The sequence below is a fragment of the Trichosurus vulpecula genome, chromosome 2, assembly GCF_011100635.1.
Source record: "Trichosurus vulpecula isolate mTriVul1 chromosome 2, mTriVul1.pri, whole genome shotgun sequence".
Classification (NCBI taxonomy): domain Eukaryota; kingdom Metazoa; phylum Chordata; class Mammalia; order Diprotodontia; family Phalangeridae; genus Trichosurus; species Trichosurus vulpecula.
The window spans coordinates 380963308-380979672 of NC_050574.1; positions in this window are offsets into that span (position 1 = coordinate 380963308).

Below are 16365 nucleotides of genomic sequence, written 5' to 3' on the forward strand. Positions count from 1 at the left end.
CTCACTAGACCTCACCTGTAAGATTACGATAATAAATCCTGCCTTGTCTGCCAAACGAGGTTTTTATGAGGATAAAAGGAGATAATGGATGTAAGACTGCTTCATAAGTTTCAAGTCATTGTGCAAATATGAAGTTTTATTATTATTAATCATTATTATGTGAACTCTAATGGGAAAACTGCCAGGTTGGTAGGACAAAACCTTCAAAGACATAATCATGTACAATTTGTATCACAGAGCTGCAAAGGACCGTAGAGATTATCTAGTTGAACCTCTTCATCTTAGAAATGAGGAAACTGATGACCAGAAAGGCTAAATTGCTTAACTAAGATGATACTAGTTATAAGTAAGGAATATGGGAAAGGTGTTGAATTTAGAAGTTCCAATTTTGATCTGAATCATTTAAATTACATTAATTAGTCTGGGTTTCAATATTCATTTCTGTAAAATATAGAGTAGATTTCTAAGATCTTATACAACTCCAAACCTTATATTAAGCCACTTAATTTCTTCATCTACAGAATGGGTATATTAATATTTTCACAACTTTCCTGACAAGGTTCTACAAAGTCTTACCCTACAATTTTAATGGTAAGTAATTGGAATCAACTTATACCAAAGCATATTTATAGCCGTTCACCAATTTATTATCTTAAAAAGTTGCTTGGGATACGAAGTGGTTGAATGAGTTTCTCAGTTATATAGTCAGTTTGTGAGAGGCAGATTTTTAATTCAGATCTTCCTAACTCTCAGGACAGCAGTACACCATACATCCATTACACCATAACACAAATTATACCATAAGCAGAGATACAAAAAGCACCAGATTTTTCAAATAATTGCTACCATTACAAACCAAATGCTGGTCTGTAAACAATCACTGATAGTAACGATTCTGATGATTTGAAGAAGTAGTAGAATTAAGGTTATTACTGAAGTAATATTAGGATAGGTATTAGGCAGATATCCTAATCAGGCAGGACAAGATAGCATAATTCCTATTTGAGCAGAGAATTAAGCCTTTAAAATCAGGGAATTAGCCAGTAGAGAATGAGTTGGCTCTCACAGTATTTAAAAAAATCATGATATTCATATATCAACATTTGGCCTTAAATATTCCCTGAAGTTAAAATAATTCAGTTCAATGGCATTTTTATGCTTGTAAAAAGAAGATAATACTAAGCAGAGAGGCTTTACAGAAGTTTAGTTAACGTATATTCACTGTACTTATTTATCTTATAGTTAGGTAAAGGAATGATACACATGAATATATCATACTTAATATTATACAAGTATGATATTCAACATGACAGGTTTAGTGCATGAAAGCCGCTAAAAAGTAGGCAATGAACTGGACGACCCCTTCATATACACCCTTTTCATGGACTTGTGTTGTCTTATGACTTTGATTCTTACTCCCTTTATGCTTGGCCTCAATGATTATTTTATACTAATTCTACCTATGTACAATTGTTGGGACCAAGGAGAGAGGAAGAGGACAATCATGCTCTGCACAACCCTAAGGACTAGATAGCATATTTATTTTAAAGTAATTATTTTACAATTATTGTAACAAAAGCAAGAGTGTTTTGTAGACCTTAAAGTTCTATGAGTCTTGCCAGTTTGAGAGATGTGAGTTGCAAAGTAATGAGGCTAATTCCACAAACCACAGAGAAAAATTACTTAAAAGTCATTCACTTCTAAATGAGTCTGGTTTTTCACCTTATCACTCAAATTAATCTTCTCTCTAAAGATATTGATGATTTGTTTTGATTATTTAAATTTTTATTAATAGTTTTGTAGATTATTTTCCTGCTTCTGCTTACTTCATTTCATAAGGATTCTCTGAATTTTGTAACTGCAGAGATATCTCTGTGATTCAGAGTGAGGTATTCAAGCACTCCTTCCCAGGGTCTTTCTTATGTTTAAAGGGAGTAGAAAAAAAGAGTATCCAAGTATAGATCCCCAGACCACATTTTGATGTTTACCTTATAGATGTTGGCTTAAAGTACAAAGCAAAGGCATGTATCCCCTGTCTATGAGGCTAGCCAGGAAGACACTTTGGCCTTGGGTACTAAGGCTGATCACCCATGTATAAATATCAGCATTGGGATGATTGTGATGACAAGGATCAGGCAGACATGATATAAGATCCAAGGCCAGTGGAAGCTGAAGTAAGGACTCATTCAGCAGTCATGCCACATTTGGATATGATTTGTATGACCAACACCATGTGGGAATTGATCAAAGTCAAGCATTATTTTCCCTATCCACCTTTCCCCAGAGACTAAGGTCATGTAGGGGAGAATGTACTAAGACACTAAGGGGGAAAAGTTGTACATTTGTTCCTCCTATACCTTTGAAGTAAATATCCCTGTTGTAAAAGCTACTTGATGTTGAATGGTTAAATGAAACTGGAGCACTGGCCCCCTAAAAATGGGGGAAATACAACTATTAAGGGTTTGAATTGATGGCACAAGGATGACACCCTAGAGATTCCTTAGGGTACCCTAGAACCCTGAGGGTAGATGTAGCAGTCTGGATCTGGGAAAGAGCCAGAGAATATATGTTACAATGAAAAATAGTGGCCCCAAACACTAGACAGGGAAATCTAAGAGGAAGAGTGATTGAGTTCACCAGCTGAAAGCAAAGGAGAACACTAGTAGATAAGAAACAACACAGACAGGGGAGTTATGGAAGAAAGAAACAATGTCAGGACATATTATTGTAAACTACAGAGACATTTCTGAAGGAAACATTCAGTGAGAGTATCCATAATTTGAATCTTGTGAACCTATACATTTATGTACCAATGCAGATTATGACCACCTTTGTGCAATGCAAAATACTCATGCTCATAATATATCTAGTTGAGAAATATGAGCTTCCAAAGTATGGAGGATTTCCTCAGTGTTTCTGGGGCCCTATAGGCATCAGAACAGAGCCTCTGGCACAAAGGTGATAGCAAGTAGTCGTGTAATAATATTAGCTTTGAGGGTTATTTTGATTTTTCAGAGGCACCAATTTTTCAAAGCATTGCCAAAGTGATATGTTGGTTTAATGGATCTATGGCACTTTATTTACAAATATTTTTGTAGTTATGATTGCAACCTGTTTTGGGAACTATGGCAGCAGAGGGTTAACATGAGTAACTCCATTTCAAAATGTCTCCATTTCAGTATGAAAGGGCTGTCACATCATATTCCTTGTTTTGCCTTCCTTTACCCCATTTCTTTCGTGAAGACAAACAAAAGTCAGAATTTACACTGTCAAACTCCAAAGTCAACAAAAGCCACATTAGAAAACTCCCATCCCTTCACTAGAAACACAACAGACTGGCTCCAAAGCCAAAGACTATTTAGTTTGTGATTTTCGATTGTGAGGCTAGCATGACTTTGTGTTTTCTGTATATTATAAGTACCTGTGAGAAATGGCTTGTATACATGTAGCTAAGATGATCTGTGATGAGTCCACCAGCTCTAGAAACTACTGTTGTATTATTGCAGGGCAGCTGAGGATACTGTTGTAGGGGAGTTGAGCTTTCACCAACTTTCAATCCAAAAAGCCCAGAATGCAACACAAACAAACTAAAATAATTAAGATCATCTATGCTTGATCCTTTTGGGATGTGTGAAAACCTTTCTTTGACAAAGGAAAAACCACTCCAGCTTTGAAACATAATAGTTTCAGGATTGAGAATGCAGAGTTTTCAAAATATATTCGGACCAGATACCTACAATGTTTGACAATGTAAAAATATCTGTTATTAATGTTTTGTTCATTGGCTTAATTGGCCCTCCCATTAATCAAGACCTTGAGAAAAACAAGACAGAGAACCTTTAGGGTCCCCTTGCAGTCAAAACAAAGGTCTTTTCCACTGAATACTTAGATTGTGGTAAACACTTAATTTATGAATAGTAGCTATAGGAAAGTAACCAAATCAGTCTCTATGAAGGAAAAAAGAAAGCTGTCAGATGAAAATGAAATGGGATTTAGAAATTCCTTCATTTTCAACATAAATACCTGATTCTCTGAAACAAGATAAATAGAAAACTGTTTTTACATTCTAAATCTCTGATTAATTTGAAAACAAATATGATTTATAAATGTATTAACAATTTCTGCCCAAAAAGAAGCTAATCATTTAGTTATTTAGAGCATAACTTTAAAAACTGACAAAATATAATTTATAATATAAATAAATATGAAGAGGTTGCTTCTATAATGGATGAATTTTGTTTTGGTTATTTGTCCTTAAGGAATCTTAACCCTACTACTATTGGATGTTCAAACAATCTTGTTTGTATCATTGTCTTTTCTATTTTCCTGTGATATTTTTGGAGACTATCTTTCTCTTTTCCTTTTTCCTCTCCTCTATTCCCTTCCACCATGAACAGCCATGAGAATTTGTTTTCATGAGTCTTAAAGATAAAATGCCAGGTATATAATCTCTGGGTGATATTTTTATTCTTGACTAGAGTTTTAAATTTGTGTACTGATATCATGTGAAAAATATAGTGAACTCAAACTAGCATAAAATTAGACCATCAAAATGTGAATTCATTCATTTGGTATCTAACATGCAGGAAAAAATTCTCCAACTAAATTGTCCTGTGTGATTAAGCACCATCTACGAAACAAAATCAAAAGACTTATCATTGATATAGTGAGCTTATTGTCATGCAATGGTAAATTTTGACTAGTTTTCAATTTTATTTTCTCGATAGCATCCTTTGAACTTTGGGTAGATGCAAGTTTGGTTTGCATTCAATGACATCAAACATCAAGATGTGAAATCCTGGACATTAAGATACAACAATTTAGTGTTTTAAAAATAACTTGTGAATTTTTGAATTATCCTTTTCATTTTAAAGCAGCAACACATAGTTTAACTGTAAATTACAAAATGTAATGATATATAGAGTGCATGTCTTTATTGAAAAATGTTCATGGCTATGATCTGGAGGCATACATATTTTTAAAAAGTACATAAGGACCAAAAGGGGGAAAAATTAATTTTATGAGATATTTGAAGGCCTTCAGATCTTGGCTTAATTCTATTTTTATTTATTTTTAACATGAATTTAATGAACATCACCAAAAGAAGACATTTGCATATACAAAGTAGAACAGAAAAGAAGAATTATATGTGAAATTGAAAATCTCTCCCATATATGCAGCTTGCTTTGAAAAACACATTCTACTTTCAATGTTGTCCTGATTTTTTATGTTTCCTCCTGAGCATTCTTTTGGATTTTAAAAGAATTGTTTCATGATATAGTAGAAAAGTACTGAAATTAGAATCTGGAAGATCGGAATTCAAATCCTGCCTTGGTCAACTGGTTGTGTGCTGTGCAACCCTTGTCAAGTCATTTAACTTTCCTGGTCAAGTCATTTAACTTTCCTCAAGTACAATTTCCTCACCTATAAAATAGGGATAATAGCACCTCCTATTTTGTGATCCTCTATGTCTCTTACATGGTTGTCACTGCTTCTGCAAATAATAGCCAAAAGAAAAAAGTATTTTTTTCTTCCTTGTTCCTCTCTGTCTCTGTCTCTCCCTGTCTCTCCCTCCCTCCCTCCCTCTCTCTCTCTCTCTGATATGAACTTTAGTATGAGATGTTGGTCTAAACCTAATTTCTGACTTATTTTCAGTCTTCCTAATGGGTTTTTTGGAATAGTGTGTCTTATACCAGTATAGTGTGTTGTTATTGTTAAATCATTTGTTCAGTTGTGTCTGATGCTCTGTGACCCCATTTGGGGTTTTCTTGGAGGTCTGCCATTTCCATTTTCAGCTCGTTTTACAGATGAGGAACTAAGGCAAATTGAGTTAAGTAACTCGCCCAGGGACACATAGATCGTAAGTATCTAAGGTCAGATTTGAATTTATGAAGATGAATCTTTCTGGTTCCAAGCCCAGCGCTCTAACCACTGTACCACCTAGCTGCCCTACAGTATTGTATGTGGTGTACCTAAAATGATCCAATGATGGAATTTTCTATTCTATAGCCAGTGCCAAATAATTTTGATGATTACTACTTTGAATTATGCTTGTTGATCTGGTACTGTTCATCACAGCCCCCTTTCTTTCCCACTTTTCATTATTTCAACTGAGGTTTCTATCTTTGGTTCCTTTAAATGAATTTTGCTACCTTTTTATAGCCAACAAAGCACAGCAGGCAGATACAGAAAGAGAAAATCTATTCAGATAATTATAGAATATATAATATGCTGGGGACTATACCTATCAAGAAACACACATGAACTACATGGATACAACTACAAAACATTCTCTACAGAAATATAAACCTATAAAAATAGAAAGGAATTAATTACTTATGTTTGAGCCATACCAGCATAAGGAAAATGATAATGCTATACAAAGTAATATATTTATTCAATGTCATTCCAATCTAATTATCAAAATATTATTTTATATTGCTGGATAAATAATAAAATTCAACTAAGGGAATACAATGTTCAGCTTCTCAAAGGATATAATGAAAAAAATGTGACAAGACAGGAGATCTAACAATACCAGATTTCAAGTTATACTACCAAGCAGTAATCCTTAAAACTATTTAGTAATTTAAAAAAAGGTCAATAAGTGGAATAGGTTAGGAAGGTAGACATAATATAATGCATAATATTTGATATGCATAATATGTGATTAAACCCTCAAACCACAACTACTGAATTAGGGACTCATTATTTAAATTTTTTAAAATATGCTGGAAAAACTGAAAATCAGTCTGGCAGAAATTAGGTTTAGAGTAATATTTCACACCATAATTCACAGTGATCTCCCACAGGATACAAGGCCTGGATACAAAGTCACAAAGTAAACGAATCGGAAGAAACTGCATTTCCCAAGTATGTTTAAAGGAAGAGTTCATAGAGGGCCTTAGAAGATAAATTGAATGATTTTGATTGCATAAAGAAGTACTACAGCCCAGTTCTCCTCCAGAACTATTCCAAAAAAGTCAAAAAAAGAGCTTTAGACAAAATTTTGACTGTGAAATCCATCTTAGGTCAGAACAGAGACGGAGATGTAAGCAAAGGAGAAAAGAAAGGGGGAGAGAATGGAATAAGTGAAGAAAGAAGGAGGAAGTGTGAATAACAACTTACATAATTGGGATGCATAAGTAGAAGACTATACAGTCAGAGAGGCGGGCTTGGGGTTAGTAGATATCATGTAAACATCATTTTCATCTGAAGTGATCAGGGGAATATAGAATACACATGAAGTGTTAGGTACATAAATAAACCTAACTCAACAGGGAAATAGAAAAGTATAAGAAAGAGGGTAAATTCAGAAAGGATAGATTCAGGGAGGGATTAGTCTTAAATAAAATAAATTCCAACCTTATTGAGAGGATCACTAAGAAGGATTTAAGAGAAAATATAAAAGGGTAAGAATCTGTAATTGAAGTCTAGATGAAGGAAAGAGAAGAGAAGCAGACTGAACTAAGCAAAGCATTAATCCTGAACATGTTCTTCTTTCACTACCCTCTTCCACGTGAAGGTAAGAAATGGGAGTAAGATGGAGAGCAAAGAGAGGAAAAAAGCATAAAAGAATAGAATAGTGGGAACTACACAATTATATTCCTTGTCCCCCCCTTCTCTCTCTCACTGATATGAACACAATCTCTTTTTTAATGATATGAATGCAATTAACAACTGTAACTATGAAGGTGAATGGAATTAACTCACCCCAGAATAGGAAAGAATATTATATTATAATGTCAAATCCAACAATATGTTGTTTAAAAGAAACATTTGAAGCACAGTTTGCCATGAGGTTAAATTAAGTGGCTAGAACAAAATCTATCGTGTTTCAGGTCAACTTGAAAAGGCAGGGCGGTAATGATAATCTTATATAAGGGCACAGCAGAAATAGACTTGAATAAAAGAGATAAACAGGGAAACTGCATTTTGCTGAATGTTGCTAAAGATAATGAATTAATATTAATATTTAAGATATATGCAGCAAATGACCTAGCTTCTAAATACTTCAAGCAAAAGCTAAATAAGTTATTTTCTAAGAGTTAGAAAGTAAAACCATAATGGTGCAGGACCCTTTCTGACCAAGAAAAATATAATCCCACCCACCCCCCCAAAAAAAACACAAGAAAGAATTTAGGAACCCCAATAAAATTGCAGAAAAATCAGGGTGATGTGATAGATTTTGGTGATTATTGAATGACAGTAGAAAAAAATACATATATCTAACTTGGGTATGGCACGTTTACAAAAACTGACCCTGAACTAAGGCATTAAAAACTTCACAAACAAATTCAGAAGAGCAAAATTTTAATTTTAATTAATTAGGCAGCTAGGTACTGCAGCAGATAGTGCTGGGCCTGAGTCAGAAAAAAATCTCTATTTGTTAGCTGTATAACCCCAGGCAGATCACTTAACCTCTGTTTGTTTCACTTTCCTCATGGGCTAACTGGGTATAATAATAGTACCTATTGCCTCAGGGTTGTTGTGAGGATCAGACAAGATAATAATTTTAAATCACTTAGCACAGTACCTGGCATATAGTGCTATATAAATGTTAGATATTACTATTGCTCCTTGGAGAAATACAGGGTTAGTTTTCTGTAAGTCTCTGGTCACAATATTTATATTATCTAATCAATATATAACCTTGCTTTATGTTTTTTTCATTTAATGTACCTTATTTAATATTTACTTCTTTCAAATAATTATGCATAGTGTTAACATTGAATGCATGCCCAACAGCCCTATGTGAACAAAACTGATCTAAAATATGTATTTTCTCCATAAGGTACATCACAACCTTCTTATGCTTAGGAACACTAGGGAATGCCTCAGTACAATGTTGGTGATCATTTTAAACAGTAAAATAATCAGCAAAAAGGATAAAATGCAAAAGAAAAAGTGGTGCTAAATATAACACAAAAGAATATTTGTTTACAGTATGAAAGATAAAACAAAAAGGCAGAGCATCTCCTTGTTTGATCTCAGCTTGGAATTAGCTTCAAGCAGCTCAGATTTTTCACTGCTTTCCACCTTTCTGTGAATGACTCTGAAAGAACCAGGAGTACTGATTTTGGTGTTACAAATAAATTTTAGTGAGTAGGTGAATTTGCAAATACAGAATCTGAATAATGATCAACTCCATATGTAACTCCAATCCCAAAGCCCATTGACATGCAACTCTCTTCTCATTGGTTGAGATCAATATCCTACATCTGCATGAGGGGTGGGGAAACGTTGGTGAGAGCAGGAGAGAGGAAAGCTCTTCAGTTATTGATTTTCTTTGAGTCACTAAATCTCTTCAGACATCAGGCACTTCCAGATTTGAGAGAAAAGATGGAAAATGTCAACCTCACTTAAGACTGCTGAAGGAAAAGATTCTGGGAAGGTATGAGAGGAGTTGGCAATCTCCTTCATGTCTCTATCCTTAGCTTGCTACACTGAAGACTATGGGGAATTTCTCTTTGAATTATATCTGGGACTCTCTCTCTTAATTGAGCTAAGTTACCTCACTTTCAATGGTAGTAGTATATATTTTCTCTCTCTCTCTCTCTGTCTCTCTCTCTCTCTCTCTCTCTCTGTCTCTCTCTCTCTCTGTCTCTCTCTCTCTCTCTCTCTCACACACACACACACACACACACACACACACATATATTTTTTTCTCTGATTTCTGTTTTGCTATGGACTTGGATAAAGGTGTTTATTTGCCATTTGCTGTGTGGGTTCATTGTGAAACTGGCATTTGGTGGGAAGGGAATCAAGTCTTGAATATATACCTTGGAGCCTTCCTCTCCTACGAGAAAATGAAATATTGATTTTATATTTGATTCCATTCTGTAATTGATTTGAATCTGTAGCTGCCTAAACCATGTTCCATTGTCTCTAAGTTCAGAAGTTCACGAGTTCATAATCTCAGTTTTCCTCTCTGAGTCAAGTTTAAAATTTAGTTTCCCTGTAAATCACATTAATTGAAAGGAAACTGTTATATCTCTGTACCATTAGCTGCCTTTGTACAGTTAGAAGAAATCTGCTATCGATATACTATTAGGTATTCTTGCAGGTAGACTGGATCATTCAGAGTGTCCTGGATGGAAGGAGGGGTTGTTGCTAGCCTGCACTCCCAATTTCCAGCCAATCATACTGTCCCCTGCCCCACACACCCGTGATGCTTCTGACTTTGCAACCAATGACTGTTTTACACCCGTGATACTTCCTGTTCTTTATTTTCTTGTACTTCCAAAAACTATATGAAGGGAGGGTAGCCCCACTTCATGGTCTTTGGGTTGACTGAGAAGCTGAGAGACCCTTTATTGGTAATTGCTGGCCTTATTAATAAATTGAACATGCTCAAAATTTTTTGCCTTGGTTTACTTGATCTTCAATTGTGGCATCTATTAAGATATCATGATTGCGAGTATAACTTAAACTTGAAAATTACTTCCTCTACACAAATAGTATTTAAAGGAGAAGATAGATATAATTCTAGCCTGGTACTCCTCTCTGAGGAGAGCAGAGTGGACAAACCATCTGGCTCCAACTTCCTTCTTTCCCTCCTGGCAAGAATTAAAATCTCCCTTGGAGAAGAGTTGGGGAAGGGGTGGGGGAGAAGCTAGAAGTATCTATTCTTTTCTCCCTCTTAGCCACATAATGACAAACTGTGAAAAGGCAAAAAATTAATATAACCTCAGATTTCTACTGTATTGACCTGATGTTGTATTGATTTTTATAATTGTATCTGCCTGAATTCACCTTGCTCAGGAATTCAATTTCCTTTCTGAATTAATTTAAAGGTATGGTTGAAAGCGAATGTTATTATCACTCATGCCATTAGCCACTGGGACATCTGCTTATTGTCTGTAAATCCCAACCAACTTAACCTGGTACCACCCTTCAAAAGGCATGTTTTCTGTACTTGTTGACAACACAACTCTCCTTATGCGAGTAGGAAAAGTTTGGTCTCCCCCAAGAGAACAGCAAACATGGTGATTCTGATGTGCTAGCCAGGATTACAAGAGGGAGATGAGTCCCATAAAATAATTAACATTCTTAATTGTCAGAGGGGGTGTGATTAACCACAACTGAATGCCAACCCACTTTTCCTAGTATAGCCAATTGTAAGGTTCTAAAACTACCTACTTCCCCCTCCTTTCCTGTGTGTTAATAGAGATAGTCTCCCATTCTCACTGGGGTCACTGGCCTTACTATGGCCAGTCTGACTCTCTTTGTTAACAGTTGTATGAATCACTGTTAATAAACTGGTCTTGGTCAAAGTATGTGCATAGGTTTATCTTTGTTGCATTTACTCACAATAAATCTTATGCTACACGTAGAGGACAGCCTCACAATATGTGGTCCTTCCACATATATATCATATATTACCCAAAAGTGATTCTACTTTGAGATACTTTTTTAAAAAAATCCAGAAAACTCTAGCATAAAACGTGGATCTACTACAGAGATTACTGGGCAGAAAATTATCTATATTATACTAGATAAGAAGAAGGTAGAGCTGTGTTCTGCACAAGTCGAATCAACATTTGTATAAAAATGCATCAGATTCTGTGCTAAGCCCTGGAGATATAAGGAACAGCAAAAAAAAAAAAAAAAAAAAGCAAGAACAACAGCCCCCACTCTCAAGAAGAAGAAGAGAGAAAACATACAAACAACTGTTTACAAACAAAGTACATACAAGGTAAATGAAAGATAATCTCAGAGGGAAGTCCAAGCATTAAGGAAGATCAGGAAAGACTTCTCATAAAAAGTAAAGTTCCAGCTAAAATCTGGAACTTGAAGGAAATAGGGATATATAGAAGCATAGGGAGAGAATTCTGGGCATGGGGTACATCCAGTAAAAATGCCTGGTTGGTGTAAAAAGACCAGAAACGTAGGAAGGAGACTGATGATAAAGAAGGTTAAAAGTCAAACTACTAATTTTTATATTTGATTCTGGAAGTGAAAGGGAGCCACTGGATTATACTGAATAGGGCAGTTATGTGGTCAGGGCCATGAAGATTAATTTGATAGCTAAGTGGAAGATGGACTAAACAAAAGGCTACATATAGCCTTCTAGAATCCCAATATGAGATGATGATGGCTTGGACCAGCAGTGTCAGAAGAGACAAAGGGGCGTATATGAGAAATTACATGACTGTAGAATCAACAGGACTTGGCAACAACTTGGATAGTAGGGATATGTGGGAAAACAATGAGAGAAAGTAAGGAGTTTATATTATGAGCCTGGATGTTTGGGAGAATGGAGGTCCCCACAGAGTTAGGAAGAAGGGAGTGGAAAAATAATGAATTCAGTTTTGGATATATTGAGCTTAAAATGTCTATAGGAGATCTGGTCTGAGATGAATATATTAAAACTGTGTAGAGATACAAGACTGGAGGACACAAGAGAGGTTAGGGCTGCATAAATAGATCTAAGATTTATCAGCATAATGATTACAGTTGAATCCACAGGAGCTAATAAAATCACCAAGTGAAACAAGATAGAAAGAGAAGAGAAGGGAGCCCAGAAAAGAGCCCTGTGAGACAACTACTAGTTGTCATGAACTAGACGAACACTGAGCAAAGGAGACTGAGAGAGAGTGGTCAGACAAAAAAAATCAGTGAATAGTGGTCCAAAACCCCAGATATATGAAAGTATCACAAGAGGGTGATTGTTCTGGGAGCCAAGAAGGCGGACTAAGCAGGAAATCTTCTGAGCTCTCCCAAATTCACCTCCAAACAACTCTAAAATAGTATATAAAAATGAATTCTGGAATGGCAGAACCAACAAAAGGATGGGGTGAAAGAACTTTTTAACCCAAGACAACTTGGAAGGTTGGCAACAAAAGGTTGTCTCACTCAGGTAAAAGAGGAAGGCAACCCAGAGGAGGGAGCTTCCCTGCAAGTAAGCAGCAAGCCAGCAGGAGGCCCTGAGCCCCAGCACAGTTCAGTGACACAAGACACAGGGCCCCTTTGCAGGAATGAGCCAGCAGCTAGCCTCCCCTCCCACACAGACCCAGTGCAGAACCACTCCCACCCCTTCCCCCACCCCCATGGGCCTCGGCAAAACAACCAGGTGAGCCACCAAACTATACTCCTGTGGCACCAGCCACCCCCATCCTCACCTCCACCCCACCTCATCACAGCACCAGGAGGGTCACCCATATGCCTCAGACCAGCACCAGAGGAACTCACTGGCAGATGCTAGCACCAGCCCCTCCACCCCACCCCGCCCCACCCCATGCTTCAGCTCGGCACCAACAAAATGGCAAAAAGAAAACACCAGGGCACCCCTCTCCCCCAAACTCGGGCCTAAGCATAGTACAGGTGAATGGACAGACCCTTGCAGCACCGCACATCACCAGCCAAACTCCCATTTTCAACTTATTGTTGCAACAGACAAGCCCCAGCGCAGCACAAGGGTCATCCTGCCTAATCACAGCATCAGATGAGCCCCAGCACAGCAGAAGTATAGCCCAGGTGTTTCAGTGTAGCACCAGATAAAGAAGTAGACAACAGCAATAGGCCTACCCCACGTGCCTCAGCACAGCACTGGGCAAACAGCAAAAGCCAATACCAGTCCCCGCCCCATCTCCCCACCCCCACCTGAGGCACAACACCAAGTGAGCTGTCAGAAACCCAAGGGACCATGCAGCATCCTATCCACCCACCCTCAGAGTAGCAAAAGGTGACCTGCCAGACCCCTATAGCCCCAGCACAGCATGAGGGTCCCACATGGGCCTCAGGGAAGCACCAGAACAGCACCAGACAAACAGGCAGGGCCTACAGCCAATCCCCCACCCCACCCCACTCACAAGAAGTTTGGGATAGCACCCCGTTCACCCCAGGAGCAGAGTTCACTTTTAAAAATAATGATATAGTCCGGAAAAGATCAGCAACAAACAAAAAAAAAAAGAACCTGAACACAGAAAGTTATTATGGTGACAGGGAAGATCAAGACAAATTCAGAAGATGAAAATAATGTCAAGACACCTACATATAGAACCTCAAAGAAAAATGTGAATTGGTCTCAAGCCCTAAAAAGAACTCCTGGAAGAGCTCAACAAGAAATTTAAAAATCAAATAAGAGAGGTGGAATAAAAATTGGGAAAATAAATGAGAATGGTATAAGAGAATCATGAAAAAAAAAAGAGTCAATATCCTGGAAAAAGAAAAACCACTCCTTAAAAAATAGAATTGACCAAATGGGGAATAAAAAATGCACAAAAGTTATCTGAAGAAAATAATTCCTTAAAACCTAGAATTGGGCAAATGGAAACTAATGACTCTATGAGATATTAAAAATCAGTCAAAAAATCCAAAGAATGACCTAGACTGATATCAAATTTAAAGAAATTTTTTAAAAAAAAATCTGCCCTGATATCCTAGAACCAGAGGGTAAAATAGGCATTGAAAGAATCCACTGATCATCTCTGAAAATTCCCAAGAACACTATAGCCAAATTCTAGACCTCCCAGTTTATGGAGAATGTATTGTAAGCAGCCAGAAAGTAACAATTCAAATATCATGCAGCCACAATCAGGATTACAAAGGATCTGGCAGCTTCAACATTAAAGAATTTTAGGGACATGGAATGTGATATTCCAGAAGGCAAAAGAGATGGGACTACAACCAAAAATTACCTACCCAGCAATAATCCTTTCGGGAGGAAAATGGTCATTCTGAGTATTCCTGATGAAAAGACTAAGCTGAACAAAAGGTCAATTTCCAATTTCAAGATTCAAGAGAAGCATTAAAAGGTAAAAAGGAAAGAGAAAGCATAAGGACTATTAAGGCTAAACTGTTTGCATCCCTACACAGGAAGATGATACTTGTAATTCTTAAGAACTACTTCACTATTAGTGCAGTTAGAAGGAGAATACATAGGCAGAGAGTTTGGGTATAAGGCAGCTTTGAGAGGATGATATAAAAAAAAATTTAAGGGGTAAGAAAGAGGATTACACCGGGATCAAGAGGATTACACCAGGATCAGAAGGAAGGGAGAGGTAGAATGGGGTAAATCACCTCACATGAATAGGCATGAAAGACCCATTACAGTGGAGGGGAAGAGGTGAAAGTGGATGGTGGGCATCACTTGAACCTTGCTCTCATCAGAATTGAGTCAAAACACAACCAACTGGGTATAGAAATCTATCTTACCCTACATGGAAGCAGGAGGGGAAGGGGTTGAGTAAAGGGAGGGGTTGGAACTGGCAGAAGGGAGGGCAGATTGGGGGAGGCAGTTGTCAGAGGCAAAACACTAGTGAGGAGGGAAAGGGTGAAAGGAGAGAGAGAAGGAAAAATAGGATGAAGGGAAATACACAGTAATCACAATTGTGAGTGTGAATGGGATGAACTCTACCATAAAGCAGAATAGATAGCAGATAGCATAGTGGATTAAAACCTTGAAGATGATATGATGGTATACTTATAAACCCCCAAAGATCTAAAATCTAGTTGGAATAATTAACAACTTTAGCAGAGTTGAAAGACATAAAGTAAACCCAAATACATCATCAGCATTTCTATATATAATCAACAAAACCCAGCAGGAAGAGATAGAAAAAGAAATTCCATTTAAAATAACTGCAGACAATATAAAATACTTGGCAGTCAACCCGCCAAGACAAAGCCAAGAACTATGTAAGCACAATTACAAAAGACTTTTGACACAAATAAAGACAGGTCTAAATAATGGGAGAAATATTAATTGCTCATGGGTTGCAAAAATATATTCAGTTGAATGATAAGGTAGGAGATGTAGCCTGAATCAAGATCATAGAATGAGTCAGCATATTTTTATCCCTACCAACATACCTCCGTTACAACAACATAGAAAATGAACCAGACCAAGCTCTGATTGGGAAAACCAAGAAAAAGCTGCAGTGTATCATTTGTCCATTCAGCAACCTTAGGAAAGAATTGCAGGGTTTTTGGACACTAAGATTAAGGTCAACCAGGAGTTCAGTATGATGGTAGCAAAAGCAGTGGTGGGATAGGAGCAAGTACTTGGACAGAAAATGATCCCAGGGGACCCCTCAATTAGAAGGAGGAGTAGAAAACAGTATCATCTAGCATCTTTTAAGTTCTGAATCACAGATCCAGGGTGAAGAAGAGCAGATGATACTAAGTCCGGGGCTTTAGCAAAGTATTGAGCATAAAACAAATTCCAGAAACTTAGCTATGTGGCTCCCCACACAGGAGCAGAGTAGGGCCTCATTTCTAATGTTTAGCCCAGCATATAAGCCTCTAGTGGAAAAATGAGGGCATAATAGGAAGTTCAAAGGGACAAACAGCAGTTCAGTCACTCTGAACCTGCAGAATCTCATAGTGGGCTAACAGCGCCAAAGTTCAAGAACGGTCAAT